This window comes from Xenopus tropicalis, chromosome 2 (assembly GCF_000004195.4).
Source record: "Xenopus tropicalis strain Nigerian chromosome 2, UCB_Xtro_10.0, whole genome shotgun sequence".
NCBI lineage: Eukaryota > Metazoa > Chordata > Amphibia > Anura > Pipidae > Xenopus > Xenopus tropicalis.
In genome coordinates, this window is record NC_030678.2 from 87,889,497 (window position 1) to 87,906,929 (window position 17,433).

The 17,433-nt window shown below is 38.1% G+C and overlaps 1 long non-coding RNA gene across 1 annotated transcript; it reads right to left on the reverse strand.

The window, feature by feature from the left end:
- Positions 1 to 6,731: 6,731 nt before the first annotated feature.
- LOC116408694 lies at positions 6,732 to 8,075 on the reverse strand. The gene is made up of 3 exons (XR_004221158.1): positions 7,988 to 8,075; positions 7,591 to 7,711; positions 6,732 to 7,136 (listed from the first exon to the last, which is right to left on the reverse strand). It is a non-coding gene; the product is annotated as an uncharacterized LOC116408694 (long non-coding RNA).
- Positions 8,076 to 17,433: the final 9,358 nt, after the last annotated feature.

Sequence of the window (17,433 nt, forward strand, 5' to 3'; positions counted from 1 at the left end):
TACTGTTTCAGAGATTTTGCCCACCCGGTAGAACCTCTGCTTGTTTTATGACTTCTGCAGGTTTGAACATAGTGAACTACAATCACCTAGCTATAGCATTCTCTGGTTCAGAAATAAGCAATCTATCAGCACTTCAGGAGCTTTGGCTTTTTGATATTTTTGCCATGTGAGTTCCAAGAAACAGGATTACTTCTAATCTTGATTTATGTAAACAAGAGAAGCCTGGCAATGTGTAATGAGGGAAAGTTCAGAAACAGGTCTCTTAGTCTGCTGTTTGCTGAGGTATGGCTGCGCCACAATGGTAAAGGGGCAAATATTTTGGAGTAAGAATAACTAAAATGTAGGAGCAGATTTTAAAGTAGTCATGGAAGGGTGAGGTAAGTCAAAGCCTGAGAGCTGTTATATTGGTATATGTTAGCGGCATACGTAGTGGTAGCTGTAAGAAAACCTGTTCACTATTGTACATTTTGCAAACTTAAGTGCACTGGGTGAGCACTATGGTGTAACTGGTATTAAAAAAAGTATTGACTAGACTGTTAATATTAAAGGCTGTGCCATGGATTGAACTGACAGGGTAATTATGACAAATACTTAGTAGTAAGCCACCTAATACACATGTGAATATGGCCCTAGACCCTGAGCCCCTTCCTCCTAATGCATTTTGCACCATTGGACACTTCAGTAGAGCAAGTGATGACATGAAACACACCAGAAGGAGGTAGATCAGGGACCACAGAGCACTAAGGTAGTGTTGTTGTATTATTATATTATTGTATGCTACAGACCAGCTTCTTGCAAATTTAAATGATTACAAATAAAAAAAAATGGTATGCTTCGGCCGAGAAAACCTCCCAGATATCAATCTGGCAGGTTTACTTTTCCTGCCAGGGTATGGACTGCATCAGCGATCATTTTTTAAAAGTATTTACAAAAGTGGAGCTAGTGTCACACAACAAAGAGCATAACCTTCCTCTACCCAGAATTCCTGCATAATTATGGACATGTGCAAGAACAGATCATTGTAAACAGATATACTTTTATGATGATGGACAGTTGTGTTGCAGTAAGTGGTCTAGTTAGATTTTACTTAAGATGGCCATACACAGGCTGATTTAGGCTGCTGATTCAGGCCCTTCAGACCAAGTCATTGAGGTTATTGGCCTGACAGCCTGTATCCCCCATCGTTGTGATCACATTTTTAGCACTAGGGCCAAATGATTGGTTCAGCCCAATATTGTCCACTTTAGGAGAGCATATTGGTGAAAGATCTGCGTGTTTTGACCTTACCAAATAAGGTTGTTTTATAATGTATTGCCATCTTTAAAGTGCCACATAAACATTTGCTTTCTAAACTTAGGTCTGTTGGTCTTTGTGGTGCTATTTGTATATTGCTAAAAAAAACTGGTTGAAGGATTATGTACAGAGTGTAGTTTCAGGAAAAGGTTTTGTACTGCGCCAGTCAAAAAGTTAAGGGTTAAACTATTCATATGAAACATAACAAAAGTGGTGTAAATGTGATACCTTTATTGGCTAACTCAGATAATAATCACAGCAAGCTTTCAGAACATTCCAGTTCCTTTTTCAAAGCTGATTACAAAGAAGCTATGTGTGTAATGTGTGTAATTTATGCTTAAGTGTTTTCCTTTTGTTTGCCACCTGATTTGTGTACACAATTCTGTATATTTATATATACAGCCAACATAGCTTTTTTGTAATCTGCTTTAAGTGTAAAGCTGAACTAAACTTGTTCTGAAGGCATGTTGTGATAGCTCATTTGCTGAGGATCGATTTGCTCGTCTCCCAAAATTCCCATATATGGTGGGCAATATTGGGCTAATTTGATGTAAAACGGTGTGTATATGGGCCCGTCAGACCGCATCAACAAGCCGATGGTCGGGTAGGCCCCATACATGGGTAGATAAGCTGTTGAATCGGTCTGAAGGACTCGAATCTGCAGCTAAAAAAGCTGCCTGTGTTTGGCCACTTTTAGTTAGCCAAGAAAGGTATCACCTTTACGTTATTGTTATGCTTCATTTCAAAAACTTATCCTATAACTGTGCAGAGAGTGGTTGTGGTATGTTGTAATTGGATAAGGTTTTAACTGCAGTGTCACAGGGTTGTGTATTGGATCCACTTTTATTTAATCTGTTCATTAATGGCTTGAGGAGGGTACTGATTGCAATAATAATAATAACAGATGAATTCACCCAGCATGTTCTATCCTCGTGATTAGGGAGGCAGAAGTGAAGAGGAGATTTAGTGTCACTAAATGAAAGTTTATGAATTTAGGATTAAAAAATATGCAAGATGTTAAGGTAGTTGGATCCTTGGTTAAAAAAATGATTAATCTTATTTACATAGCACCAGTAAGGCCCCATTGCAGAATATGCTGTGTCGTTTTGGTCTCTAGAAGTTAAAAGAGACATTACTGAATTACAGATTCCAAGCTGATAAGGGGTATGGAAGATTTCAGTTATGTAGAAACGCTGGCCAAGTTTTGGATTGTATACACTAAAGAAGAGGTTCTTAAGGGGGAAAATGATAACTATGTATAGATTTATAAGGAAACAATAGAAATAAATCAGTGATAGCTGAACATTGTATCTTTCAAAAGGACACAAGGGCATTATTCCTTGAGATTAAAAGAAAGTACGTTTCATATTAAACCACAATAAGATTGTAGTTTATTTGTGTTAAACAGCTGGAATGACAGAAACATTAGATTATATTTAGATTTCCAAATTTCCATTTCCATTTTGGATGACATGTAAGCAAAGGTTTAGAAAGGGTTGGATGCCATTTAGAAAAAAAATACAACTCACTTTTGGAATCAGAAAGAGACAGCTTTTGATTTTCTGGATTAACCAGACAATTCACTTAGTAAGAGGCTTCACTTGAAAGACATATGCCTTTTTTTAACCTTATTACCATTTACCTATGAGCAGGTGTGGTCCCGAAAAGTATGGCTTCACCATGTGGGTAAGATTGCACAGTGTATAAGACCAGGCCAAGGAACTGCCCAATCGCCTCTATTCGCTCTTCATTGTGTCCGAACCCAGAGTCACTGTGTTGACAGATTTTGGAGGGGAACACGTGAGCATGCATTTTCATGTCAAAATCCGCTAAGAGTGTCTGCATCCTGTCTCACTGGGTGGCCACATTTCCTCTGACATGATGTCATCCACAAACTTCTAGGCCATGCCCCCAATCTTGTTTTTTCCAATGGGATTATAACACAATAGAGACCTGTGGAAGGTGATAAGGAAGCCTGTGGTAAACTGCCATAGAGACAATAGCTCCTGTGGAGGCTAAAGCTTAAAGGAAAAGTAACACTAAAAATGTTTAACTAAAAAATCTATTCTACCCTCCCCCAATAATTGCCCTATCCTGAAAACCATTTGTTATTTTGAATGCTTTAGTAGAAAATACCTGTAAAAAACTTGGCTTCCTGTCATTTGAACAAAGGCGATACGGCGATGCCGGGGAAAGTATCAGGAGATGCATCAACTATGTGGCGATCGATTGATCGAGCCTAGCCTGACTTCTGTATAGGAAGGAGTCAGGCTAGGCTCGATCAATCGATCGCCCCATAGTTGATGCATCTCCTGATACTTTCCCCGGCATTGCCGTATCGCCTTTGTTCAAATGACAGGAAGCCGAGTTTAACAGGTATTTTCTTCTAAAGCATTCAAAATAACAAATGGTTTTCAGGATAGGGTAATTATTGGGGGAGGCTAGAATAGATTTTTTAGTTAAAATTTTTTAGTGTTACTTTTCCTTTAAAGCTGAGCCAGAAAAACCTTTATAGGGCCTCTGGGAAAATGTGTAATAAAGAAACAAATGCACCTTCAGCATTTAATCCATTAGCCAAATCCATAGGGAAAACAATAAATTAAGGTGGCCATGTAGAGATGTGACTATTTATCTCTGTAGTGGCTTTATTAAATTCTGATACTATCCTTCCTCTTGTTTTTTTTACCTATTCTGTGAAGGACGGAAGGTTCCTTAAGGCCTGACTCCCTCTATGTGGCATGGGACTCTTTGTTCTACTTTATTATTGCAGACCAGATGAATGAACTAATGAGGCCTTTCACACATTTTGCTGCTGCTTCTATAGAAAGTGATAACTCACAGCTATTACTGTCAGTTCTCTCAAAGGCTTGGGGAGGTTATAGCCATGCCCATTTTGTAGGCTATACATGAAATTAAGCCGTTAAACTAGGTGACCATCATTTTCACAGGTTTAGTAATTCTTGCCTTTAATGTCCTACTCCTTTATGTGTTTCTTCAGGCCTCCCATGGCAATAACATACATGTAATGTGCAAGCTATATATAGGTTATGCATTGGTGTTATGGTATCATTTGAGGCAAACATAGCAGAAGCATACATAAGACTGGGGTAAATGGCTTTGAAGTAGTGATTTTAGTTATTAAAGATAATTAGTTACGTAGAATTGCCTTGTAGCCTCTTTTGGATTTAATTGTTAAGATACAGAATTATTAAATTTTATTATAAAAAGCAGAACTGTAGTTTCCTTTACAGGCAGGCTAATAAATCAGGAGAAGTGTAATTAAAGCAGAATCCTAAACAAGTCATTTTACATATTTTTAAGATGTTATACACATTAATATATTGATAAGATTAAACTAAAACTGCAACATTCAGCAATGCTTTAGGGATATCTCTAGTGACAAAATAAAAGTTAAAGAAAAATCTACATTTTTCTTTTATAATGAAAAATGGCCACTTGCAGCCTGTAGTAATATTTATTTGGTACACTCTACCTGGTAAGTTTGTAGTGAAACCAAATATTGATTGATTTCATTTTTCATTTAGGTATATGTTAAGTGTAACACTTGTTTGGCTTAGAAGGGGTAAATCCAGACTAGAATATGGTAGAGCATGTGTTACATGCGACCCCCTTTCCTAGGAGTGGGCATTCGCTAAGTGGAAGGTTGCCTGCACGATGTAGTTGTACTACAACTCCCACGAGTACTATGTAGTATGTTAAGTACTAGGACACCAGGAGCTCTTGCAGATGAACTAGTTAACTCTTTATTGTCCAAGACAGATGTTGCTAATACAGGGATCAGTAAATACTCACAGCAGTTGAGGTAGATTGGTACAGTTGGTAATTAGCAGTTGTGACCTTTAGAGACAGTGTAGCCCACAATGGAGCTATACAGAAGTATTAGCTGGAAGTCCCAAGATGGATGCCCTTTACTGGAACGGATCCCTACAGCCAACAGTGGTTCAGGGGTAAGTACTAGCCTGAATCCTTTGTCTTAACTGTGGTCCCTACAGAAAGGCATACAGAGCCTGGGGTAGGCTAAACCCTTAGAGTCTCCTTTGGTGGGGCTAATAGCTTCCCTTTCTAGTTAAAGCTGACTATGCTCACTTTTCCTAGAGAGTGCTATTAAATGTTCTGCTGTGCTTGCTTATCCTCATTCACGGAGCCCTGTCCCTGACTTCTCCAGATAGTAGGTAGGTATCTGGGGTGAAATGGCTGTACTGGGGCCTGTGTCTGCACCCAGGCTCAATGGAGCTGTTGATGGGAAGCAGACAGGCAGCCAAAGAGGAAGCCGCACCCTCCAGCCAGACACTATATCAGTCTGCAGGGGAATGGTCAACCTGACTAAACCTATAAGGAATAGTGTTAGAACTGTAACTAAAGTACAGAGGTGTGAAGAGGTAGGGGATAAAGCCATAGGGAGCTTAACCCTATGTGTCCCTACATAAGTAAAATAGGTTATTCTGCATTCAGAGCCCTTTCAGTATATTTGTAAAAGGGGAACTGCCATTATGACCAAAGTCCCCCAACTAATAGCAGATTCAACTCCCCACTTTGACATGCAACATTTGGCCAGCTGATCCCCTTTAGTTCATAACAATGTGGTAGATATATGAAAAAAATGGTGTTTCAGACATAGTAGTATGAAAATTTAAAACAGCAAAAAAGTGTTTGCACCTATTTTTAAGCTAAATCACATTCAGGCTGGGCCCCGGTAGCCACTGTTCTGGGCCCTGCTAATGGAGTCAACCAACAGTTTAGGAACTGCTGTTGAAATGGATTTATGAAAAATAAATCTGTTTTACAAAAACTCTTCCTTATGTTTTACTCTGAGCTTTAGGGGTGTTTAATGTTAAGTCCCCTAAGCCTTACCTTTGTTTCATTGTGTAACCAACTACATTGTCCCAGACCAATAATAATTCATTATAAAATTCATTATAATAATAGTTATTTCTGTGTTCCACAGTTAGACAGCAATTAATGCCAAACTGCCAAGCATTATGACCGGCCTGTTTCAGCAGAAAATAATGTTAAGTATGTCAAAATCTATAAAAAAACATAATACTTATTTAAAAAACAGGGTTATTTCAATTAGTTTTAATTGTACCTATGCCATACTGTTTTACTTACCAAGGTAAAATACTTAAAATACTGTCCATATAGTACAAAGAAACAATGCAAGGTGTTTTCTTAACTGTACCAAGTATACAGGTATGGCATCTGTTATCCAGAATCCCGTTATCCAGAACGCTCAGAATTACAGGATGGCCATCTCCCATTTTAATCGAATAATTAAAAATTTCAAACATGATTTTTTTAGCTGTAATAATAAAACAGTAGCTTGTACTTGATGCCAACTAAGATATAATTCCTTATTGAATGCAAAACAATCCTACTGGATTTATTTAATGTTTACATTATTTTTAAGTAGACTTAAAGAAGTTTTAAAGAAGTATTGTGATGCAAATCAGCAGAAACATCCCTTATCCAGAAAACTCCAGGTCCTGAGCATTCTAGATAACAGATCCTATACCTGTACCATTTGAACAAAGCATTTTTAAAGACATAGGTGTACTCCATAGCCAACATCTGCCACATGAGAACCCTTTTTGCTTTGTTCCCATGGGCAATTTTCTAATTCAGGTTTAAGGTATTTTTACAGCAGTCTGAAGAAAAATGGAAAATATTCTTCTATACAGTTATTTAAAGCAGAGGCATAACCTTTTATTTTCTGAAAACATCTGTATGGTAGTAGCTTCCTACATCATTCCTTTGAGTCTTTGTTGGTACAGTGAGAAAAGATCAATGAGCACTATTGTGTACAGGCTTTGCCATTCTTGGGGCTATAAGGAAACACAGAGTTTAACAGTGCCAGTTTGATACTAACCATGTGTGAGAGCATACTGTAAAATCCATGAGAAACACATGGAAGAAACATGTGATAAGCCTTTAAGTGGCCAACTAAATTTCTGGACAGTTTTAGTTGTCATACTTTTCCCCTTACAGCAGCTGTATCCATTAAAAGCCCCCCCGAATCTAAACAGTTGTATCACATCTAGTCCAGTGGTAATTTACTATGGGCTTTAATTTGTAATTTATTTTTGGGGCAGAAGAAAGGACACAGAGCTTCATCTGGCTATATGACACATACACCAACAGATAGACCCACACAATGGGTTCATAATAAAGTGGAGCATAGGTAGGTATAGGACCAGTAACCAGTTTATGTATTTTGTTTACCAGAGAAGCAAACTATTAGAGTTACTTACTAATGGACAGTTTCTTGTCTTTCCTTACCATTCCTGTGTCAGCTCATCTGTGTCACCTCCAATTCTTCCTGTGGTGTGGGACCGCAGAGGGGGTGGAGGTCAGGTGTCACTAGAATTCCCCTTCATTCCATATTACATAACTATAAGCACTATTAATGGATATGTAAATACGAAAAAAAAAGATTTTATTCTAAATTTTAAATTGACCTTAATTGCCAAGCTTGGCATTTCAATAGGGTTACTTCTTACTTAATGCAGAAACAGTTTTGGCTTAATTAAGTCAAAAGGAACAAATGGAAAGTATTATGTTACTGTTTTCAGCTAAAAATATTGGACAAAATTACGTTTTTTTGCCTCTATCTGCACTGAAAAATTGCTGGATGCCCACCTATTTTTTAATATGATTTTACTGGGGAGGCACTTACCTGCTGGCAGGTCAGACAAACTCTCCTCAGTAGTAGCAGGAGAGAGTTGGAAATTTAGGACACAGTTGCCTGCTGCCTTCACCTAATGGGATCCTAAGGAAACACCACAGTGAGGTCTTAAAAATGCAAAAATAACACACATCAGTACACTTTATACATCAGAAAAAAAGATTTCACATTCTAAAATGTGCTTATAATTATAATTTATATACTTATAAGATGACCTACTGGAGTTATTGGTCAACTCCTGGATTTCAGGCAGTTTTCGTGATCAACCTCTACAAGTCTGGTTCTAGTCTGCCTCTCTTGATTAAGATCTGCAGGGTTTCCCTGCTTCCCTGGATTAGTGTGGCCTAAAATTAATGACGCATCTTTATAAATGTATCACTTAGCTCTTTGTAATGGATTATTCATGTAATCACTAAGGGGGCCATATACTAACCCTCAGATTTTTTTTCCATTCGGATTTTTAGTGCTAAAAATCACTTTACTAGATTTACTATGCATTAAAACTGCTAAAAATCAGAATCCAACAATTCGCCAGCTAAAACTTGCCGGGATCATGTAGAAGACAATGGCAGATGTCCTTCCCTTCCCTGGAGTTTCCTTCTTTTACTTCAAAACTTTAGAGGTTGCAGATTTTTTACGCTGGTTTTTTGAGCGACACTTCGAAATCACAGTTTTCATGCAACAAGTTAAAAGATTTAGTATTTTCCTGCACAGGCTTTTCAGTTCAGACTTTTTATTAAATGTAAGACATTCGTACAAAGCAGTTTATTCGAATTTTAAAATAAAAAAAAAATAAGAAAACAGTTTTAGTAAATCTGCCTCTCAGTATAATTAATTAATAAATAATTCCTGCATGAGGACAGTGCTTTAGAAATGTATCAATAATTTCAAAGCAACAGTAATATCATAAATGAAAGTGTTTTACATGAATTCAAATATTACACTGGAAAAAAAACATTTTTTACACCATTTTTACACAGCTTTATAAATATGCCCCCAAGAGGTCTGCTAGTAGTGGTCTCCTCTTCTTAGTACTCTCTGTGTTGCAGGAAGCCCTCATTCTAGCCAAAAGGACTACCACCAACCCATATTGCTTTCTAATGGTGTTGGGGGTCACTGAAGTAGAGATGAGAAAATCCTGGGTTATGTAAAGGGCAGTGCAAACATGGGGGGTAAGAGCCTCTTGCCCAACTACAGTACAGTATTTGCATTTGAGCCTTTAGTGGACACCTAAAATTATATGCTAGGCACCAATAACAGATATATCCACGGAGGAAAAAGGTAGTAAAGTGGAAACCTTTTCTTCAAGCCTTTCCCCAGGCATTTATAAAGAACTTACTGTATGGGGGCTGTTTAAGGACATAGGGAAAAAAGTAAATTTCACTTACCAGAAATGTCTGTTCATCTAGTCCTTCAATCAGCATGTGAATACCTCCTCCCCCCTTAAAAGTCTTCTTCTTCTCTCTGGTGGCTCTGAGTGCTTTTTCTTTGATAAGTGGAACTTACTTTAATGTTGATATTAGCTCTTAAAAATATATATATATATATATTGCCTGATCATTTTTAATTAATACAAAAGCTACCACTCAGCTACATATTCAAATAAACACTAAAGCTAAAGTACAACTTCTATAGATAAAAGCAGTTTGCGGTGTATGTGTTGTCAACGTTTCCAATGCACAATTTCCAACAGTACAATGCAGATGCAACTATGAAATAAATACTTAAAGGACACAAGAGCCATTGCGCAAAGTTATGTCATCAGTTATAATTGGTGCTTAGTAATGTCATCAGTTATAATCGGTTCTTAGTGGTGTCTTTAGTTATAATCGGTGCTTAGTGATATAATTTCAAAAAGTTGAAGTGTAGCAAAATATTATTTAACCCCAAAACATGTTTAATAAACATTTGCAACACTTCAGTTTTTCAGTATGCTGCTGGTACTCTTTGCATGTACTTACTTATGACCCTTGTGGCCGGTGTGAGTCTTCCAGCATAGCACTGGCACCACAAAAATGTGATTATTCAGAGGCTGAGCTTTTTAATTCTGGGTTTTGTATAAACGAACATTAACTTGTAAATGGTTGCCCTTTTTATTTGCTGCAACTGTAATCACCTGACTGTAGCTATATTGTGCAACATGAAGCTTGCCAGGAGCAGTGGCCAGCTCCATGTTGTAGCTTCCATCATCAGGATTACAGTCAGGTGATCCCAGTGGTGGCCAATAAAAGAGCAACAATTTGGGAGTTTTATCCTCAAAAGCAAGCAAGCAGGCGGGTAAAATTTAGGATTAGCCCCAAAACATTTGCCCAGATGCTTTAACTCATAGCAACTAATCATCAGGTAGCATTTTCTTGTCACCTGTCTAAAAATAAACATCTTATTGATTCAGGGCATTTCCAGGAACAAAACAAGTATTTTCATTGAGAATTAAGGATAACTGGCAATTATATAACAAGTACCCTAACTGCATGTAGTCTCATATTTCTTAGGCAGGTTACAGTATCGTTTGTATATAACTTACATATATGTGTATGAAAAACATTTTGTGATGGAGACCAGTACATTAACTCCCCTGTTTGTTACTAAGTAGCATGTGGATGGCAGCAGTGCTCAACAAGACAAAAAGGAGGAGTAAAACTGGGGAGTAACACTAAAGTATATGCATTTTTTAACACTCACTGGACCCCTGTAAGTGTAGAAGCCTGAGTGTTCATGACTGTAATACACTAAGGGGCTGATTTACTAAGACACGATTTCGAATCCAAATTGGAAAAATTCCGATTGGAAACGAACATTTTGCGTCTTTTTCGGTAATTTTGCGATTTTTTCGTATTTTTTGCGATTTTTTCGGCGTCTTTACGATTTTTGCGTAAAAACGCGAGTTTTTTGTAGCCATTACGAAAGTTGCTCAAAGTCGCGATTTTTTCGTAGCGTTAACACTTAAAAGGCGCAAGTTTTAACGCTACGAAAAAATCGCGACTTTGCGCTACTTTCGTAATGGCTACGAAAAACTCGCGTTTTTACGCAAAAATCGTAAAGACGCCGAAAAAATCGCAAAAGATACGAACAAATCGCAAAAGATACGAAAAAATCGCAAAATTACCGATCATTACGAAAAAAACGCAATCGGACGCATTCGGCCTGTTCGTGGGTTAGTAAATGTGCCCCTTAGGGGTATATTTATTATTACCAGTGATGTTGCTCATAGCAACCAATCAGATCTTTGCTTTTGTTTTCTAACATGTAGGCGACTGTCACCGGTAATAATATATATATGCCCCTTAGTGTATGTTGGCTTACACACTGTAATAAATATGCCCCTAAGATATAGGATGGTGCAAATAATTTTCACATGATAAATTACAGCTGTTTTAGGGATATCAGTGGCTATCGCAGGTGGTATTTTAATATTAGGTGATGTTTTCGGACATTGGTGACTGATGCTTTGGACTGAATATTTGTCTGGAACCATGGTTGTCCAGCCATGCCAATAATCGGTCACTTTAACCCTGAAGGGGAGGGATGAAAAAATGGTTAAGTGGCTTGATTTACTTTTCCTTTGTACATAAACCACATGAAAGAATAACATAGGCGAACAAACAATTGTGATTAAACAATAATTGATTTCTAAAAGAACTTCTATTTTTTTTTGACTACTCAGATTGTCCTGGTGCTTTCCTCTCAGAATGATTGATGTCAAATCAAAGTGCCAGTTCTGAGTAAAAGGAAAAAGACTTTCAGCAACTTTCTGCCTTGCTGAAAAGCAATGTCACTGTCCAATCACTAACCTATTTCAAGACAAGTAGAGATGTAGCGAACTGTTCGCCGGAGAACTAATTCGCACGAAAATCGGGTGTTCGCAAGTTCGCGAACTTTTAGCGAAGTTCGCAATATTGGGTTCGCCTTAGCTGGAGCCAAATTTTGACCTCTCACCCCAGAGCCAGCAGATACATGGCAGCCAATCAGGCAGCTCTCCCTCCTGGACTACCCCCGGACCACTCCCTTCCATATATAAACCGAAGCCCAGCAGCCATTTTACATTCTGCCTGTGTGTGCTTGATGAGTTAGCATAGGGAGAGAGCTGTGCAGGGGTTTGAGGGAGAGTTTAGGTAGCTTTTCTGCTGATCTCATCTGCTGTAACCCAATACGTTACACATAGTAGTGACATTGCATTGCAATAAAATCACCTGAGCGATGTTTTTCCACCAGCAATAATATATTCCGTATCCAGTACTGCGGGTTTTGTCTTTGTGTGTGAACCGGCTGTAACCTTTACACGACTTGATTGGCATGTAGACGCCGGATGTTTTAAAGCAGTTTATTACACAAGTTTAGAAATGTAGTGTGATTTCTGCCCTTTACAGCACAAAACGCAACGCTGTGTCAACAACGTATTTTTCAGATAAATTTTTGCCTTTGATCCCCCTCCTGCATGTCACTGTCCAGGTCGTGGCACCCTTTAAACAACTTTAAAATCAGTTTTCTGGCCAGAAATGGCTTTTCTAGGTTTTAAAGTTCGCCTTCCCATTGAAGTCTATGGGGTTCGCAAAGTTCGCACTTTTTGGCGGAAGTTCGCGAACGGGTTCGCGAACTTTTTTTGTGAGGTTCGCTACATCTCTAAAGACAAGCACTCAACCTAAAAATACTAATGTTCTGGCATATTATGTATGGGAAATCCTGGAACTTAAAATGTGATGGCTGATAAGGCCAGCGTGTTCCACCCTGTCTGTCTTTCCCTTACCTGCTATAAACCCTTAAGTTTAGTATTTGGTGTAAATCGCTGCATAACTTGCTGGCACTCTAAAGAAATTATGATGATGATGATGATAATTGATAGGTTCCTTATATGTTTGGTATTGGAAACACATATGATTTGTGGTCCAGTATTGTAATTAGAATATTTGCTGGAAGTTCTTTTCATGATCTTAATATCCTCACAATAACTTAAGAAATCTAACATTTGTTGATGGGTGATGCAGAACAGAGTAAAGTAGTCAGATTAGCATTAAAAAAGGACCTTCCAGTTCTGAGAACCAGCTTTAATCACAGATGCAGTACTCCTAAATTTACTCATAACTAATACAGAAAGCATACAGGCAGAAGGAAAACACTATTTGTGGCTTGGATTCTCTTCAAGCTAGGTCTTGGACAGCTCTAGCTGTCCTACACTTCAATAACATATTAAAAAGAACATACATTCAAAACCTATCCTACCTCATTGCTACCACTTGTCTGTCTGCACTTATTTGTTTTTCAAATTGCATTTAGGAGGCAATTAAACTGGTAACAACACTTTCTTGCAATATATAGAAACATGTTCATATCACTATAAAATAAGTGGTGCAATGTTCTTTTTTTTAAAAAGTGCCCCTTAACTACTCCTAGTCCAATGGTACTTGTAAGAGTGACCGACAGCTTAAACCTGGCTGGGGTGCCAGGACAGCTAAGTCTGCTGGCGTGTTAAAAACTGTTTTGTTAAGGGAATTGTAACCCTTGATGAAAAAGCAGCTTATTGTAGCCCAGCTCTGCTTTTTCTGTATTTATATGTATGTGGAGCATAACAGCATTATGTTTCCAATCAGCCCTTGACATACACTGGCACCCTGATCCTTCCAAGTCCCAACCCACATTCCACATAGCTATGCTCCTTGGGGTCTGCAATTTGGGACTGAGCAAAATTAGGACCATTTGGTGGTTGGGGTATCAGATATCAATCTGTTGTGAAGGGATTTTCAGGAGTGGGTTTGCTGTGTCCTGTCCCAGCCCCTGATATCGCCCTAGATCTTCCAATGCTTTCATGTACGTAAGTTAATGTCCTGAGGTTTTTAGGCCTTTCAAAGCAGTAATTTCCATTCTTTTAAACTAGACACATATTAAAACCAATCCTGCATGGCTAACTGGCTAATTAAATGCTTGCTGAAGACTAAACTGGTGTCGGTGTTGCCATGCCAACTACATTTGAATTGGTTTATTAGCCGTTTAAGAGTTTAATTGGTTCATTTTATAATTCAACTTGTAACTTTTAAACTCCACTGGGTTGTGGATTGATGTGAACAGTCACTGCTGCAGAATATGTTACTATAGTATAAAAAGTATTTGTATGTGTTTCAAACACCTCTGTTCTTACTGACTGTATTGAGGACAGATTTAAGCTACAATTAATACAAAAATATCCAGAAACATGCATATATGAAAAAGAACGATGTGTGCCTTCATGGACCTAAGACATGTATTTTTAGCCTGGAGCTTTTTAGATGCAACTGAGCTAGAGCACTCATCATTTCCCACTAGAATGCTATTATTCACATTTTGAACGAAGAATTCGACCTATGGCAAACAGGGCCTTTTTTTTTTACTACTGCAGCATTCCAAAGAAGAACAATGGCAGTCAAACCAATTGTTTTTCGGCCACCATATACAGTAATGTCAGTTTAGTTAAATTTGCAGCGTACTGCTCCTGCGTTAAAGTTTAGTGACACTGCAGTGGCCCTATCTTTGAAACAGGCAGAGAGACCTAGAGGGCCCTTTTTGCCATTCCTTCCCTGTATGTTGTGCTTAATGACAGCCATCACAATGAATGTTTAAAACTAGGCTTTAAAAACAAAATAATAATAAAAAATCAAAGCTAAAAAAGAGAAAGAAAAATGAAAGAGCTTGGTTTGCCCCCATCTGTGTGAAAAAGTATTTGAGCTGTAGAATACATAGTCAGCAATTTAGGTGCGTAGGTAAAAATATCAGGCACACAGGGTTATTGTTACAAACGCTGCTAAGATGTGCATGCTGTACCCAGAGGAATAGGCTAGTGTACAGAGAAAGGCTGGAGAAACAAGAAACAAAGATTAAGAAAAAGAAGGGATATACACTTGTACTGTCTTTTTATTGTCTGGTTAATGAAGTTTTGTGTATATTGTATTGTGAGCTATAATCTTGCATTTCATCTTCTGAACTACACACACACACAAGAATAAAGGATGCATCTAAGGGTTAATAGAAACAGCAGAATAAACAGATTGCTAAAACAGAAAAAGTGGAACCAGGACGGGAGAGAAAAACAGAAGTGCATATTATAGGTATCATGGGAATAACAATACTATTTGTTAGTAAATGCTCCGTTAGCATTACTAAACACATTTAAAGAGCAGAGGTAACAGCAGGAGGTAGGGAGGGGAGTGCTTACCCACGATGCCTGCAGATAATAAGAGTTAGCAGCTCTCTAGCGCCTGAGTAAGCAAACTGACAGATCCTTCATGGGGGATCTCCCTATCACTAGCAAATGCCACTTTACACCGATTGTGTCTGAGAGCATTTCAGATGATGCCCTGCATCATGCTCTTTCTGCCCTGCAGTTTTATTTACTATACACGGCTGAGGGCTGATATAATAAATGTGCAAAAGTGGCATAGGCCCAGGGTCTACCAGCCATCAATCCCTTTCATCTGCAATAACATTTCAATGACGCATTCCCCAGATGTTCAAACCTGTTTTTTTTTGCAAAATCAGTTCTACAGCATTTACCATTTCTCTTCTTTTTCTTTACCTCTTTATTGGAACAAATTATCCTAACGGTTGTTTCTTATCAAAAAGCTGTCAATGTGCATATTTTTGTGCCATGTGATGCTCTGCTTTTTTCAGTGCTAAGCACATTTAGGAGGTCTGTGGGATGCATTCATTTATTATTATAAAAAGGGGTGTACAAATATCTTTAGTAGCAGAGCAGTACAGCCCATTCCTAAAAGAACACTAGCACCACATACCACTAGTTATAAACTGAAAGACTTAAGTGAGCTAGAGCCCCAGCCTAATTCCCATTGCACATAAAGCACTTCCAAGCCAGGTACAGTTAATACCTTCTTGATCCTAGAAAATGCAAACATTCTATGGATGAAACAAATTAAATAGTCATTAGGGTCAGGGAACAAAATACTGTGCTACAGATTCTGACAGAATGTTTTATTTTCTTACGTTATATATATTATTATATATGTAATACACACATCAGCATTAAAAATGTTGTGTATTTGGCTAGGTTAGGTTTGAACAAGCTGCAGGGCCCACCAATGAGATGCTTGGCGTTGGCTCACCAGGGCTATAATGTGGCTTTGTATGAGGGATGACTTTAGTAGCTTCTGGGAACTGTTAGTTCATATTTGGCTGTCTTATCCAACTACTTGCTAACAGGGGCAGGGGCAACCGACAGATGATGAAAATGTGGGGTCGTAAAGTTATATAAATATTCTTATGTAATCAAGAAAAACATGGACACATAGGGCAGATAGCAAAACAACCCTGGTATTTGTGAAGGATGGTGTGCACTCCATTGTGGTACAAAACAGAATCAAAATTTGTTTGCATTCAGTTTTTATAGAGAATGGATATACTATACAACTGTTCTTTCTCCTGTTTTTAAAGACACAACTGATTTTTTAAATAGCAGATACAAATCTACCAAGGTCCCAATGCTTATCAGCTAGTACAAGTATAGGCCAGCGTCCTGCATTGTGTTGGGCACCTGCATAAAATTGGGTAACCAATTACCCTCAAAAAATACAACAGCAATTTGGGTTTAATGGTGGTCAGTGGGTAGCAGGTCAAGTTGTAAGTTGCAAATCTGTAGCAGGTCCAAGAAGGTCATTTCACAGTTCCTCTATTTCACAGTTTCTCATTTTTATGCACCTTTCACATTCTCATCTCCCCATCTTTCTCTAATTGTGTCCTATTTGAGAACAGGCAATATGGGTTTTTTATTAGTGGTAATCACTATAATGAACAAAAATAATAAAAAGTAAAAAGACACTTTTATTACTACCACTGAGCTCCTTTGTATTAGAAGACAGAAAGAAAAAAACACTTTGGAATTTGTATTTCTGTAAACTACTTAGTTGAATTGGCACAGATGCCTGTACACACTGCCTTCCAGTACATGCATTTAGCTAACCTCTAATAGACTTCAACAGCTGCCCAGTGAGCTGGTGTTTAGAGAGATGCCAGGGAGGGTGAGTGGCAAGATTCATTCCACCAAAGCAAAGCGCCCTTCTGTCAGCACTGGGAGGGGTTGCATTACACTGGTACAGCTACAGCACTGGGCAATCCTTAGCTGCATGCATTCACTAACTGAGAGTGATTAAACACCAGAGAAAATGTTAGTTGCTGAGATGGCAATCTGCCCTGGCTGCTTCTGCTTCATGTTATCCAAACTAAAGGGTATAATTCAGCCTCAGTCCCCCTTTTCATTTCTGCAGAGTCAGATGCCACCAGTATTCTGGTTAGCCCAATTACAAGAGTAAGAATTAAAAACAGATACTAAATAAATCATTTAAAGAGACACTGTGCTAACCAAATAAGTGTTTCTAGAATACTTGCTTTGTGCATATTTTTTTACAGGTAAATAAGGTAACTCCCATAAATGATTAGTTTGCCTTATTGTTAGGTTACGT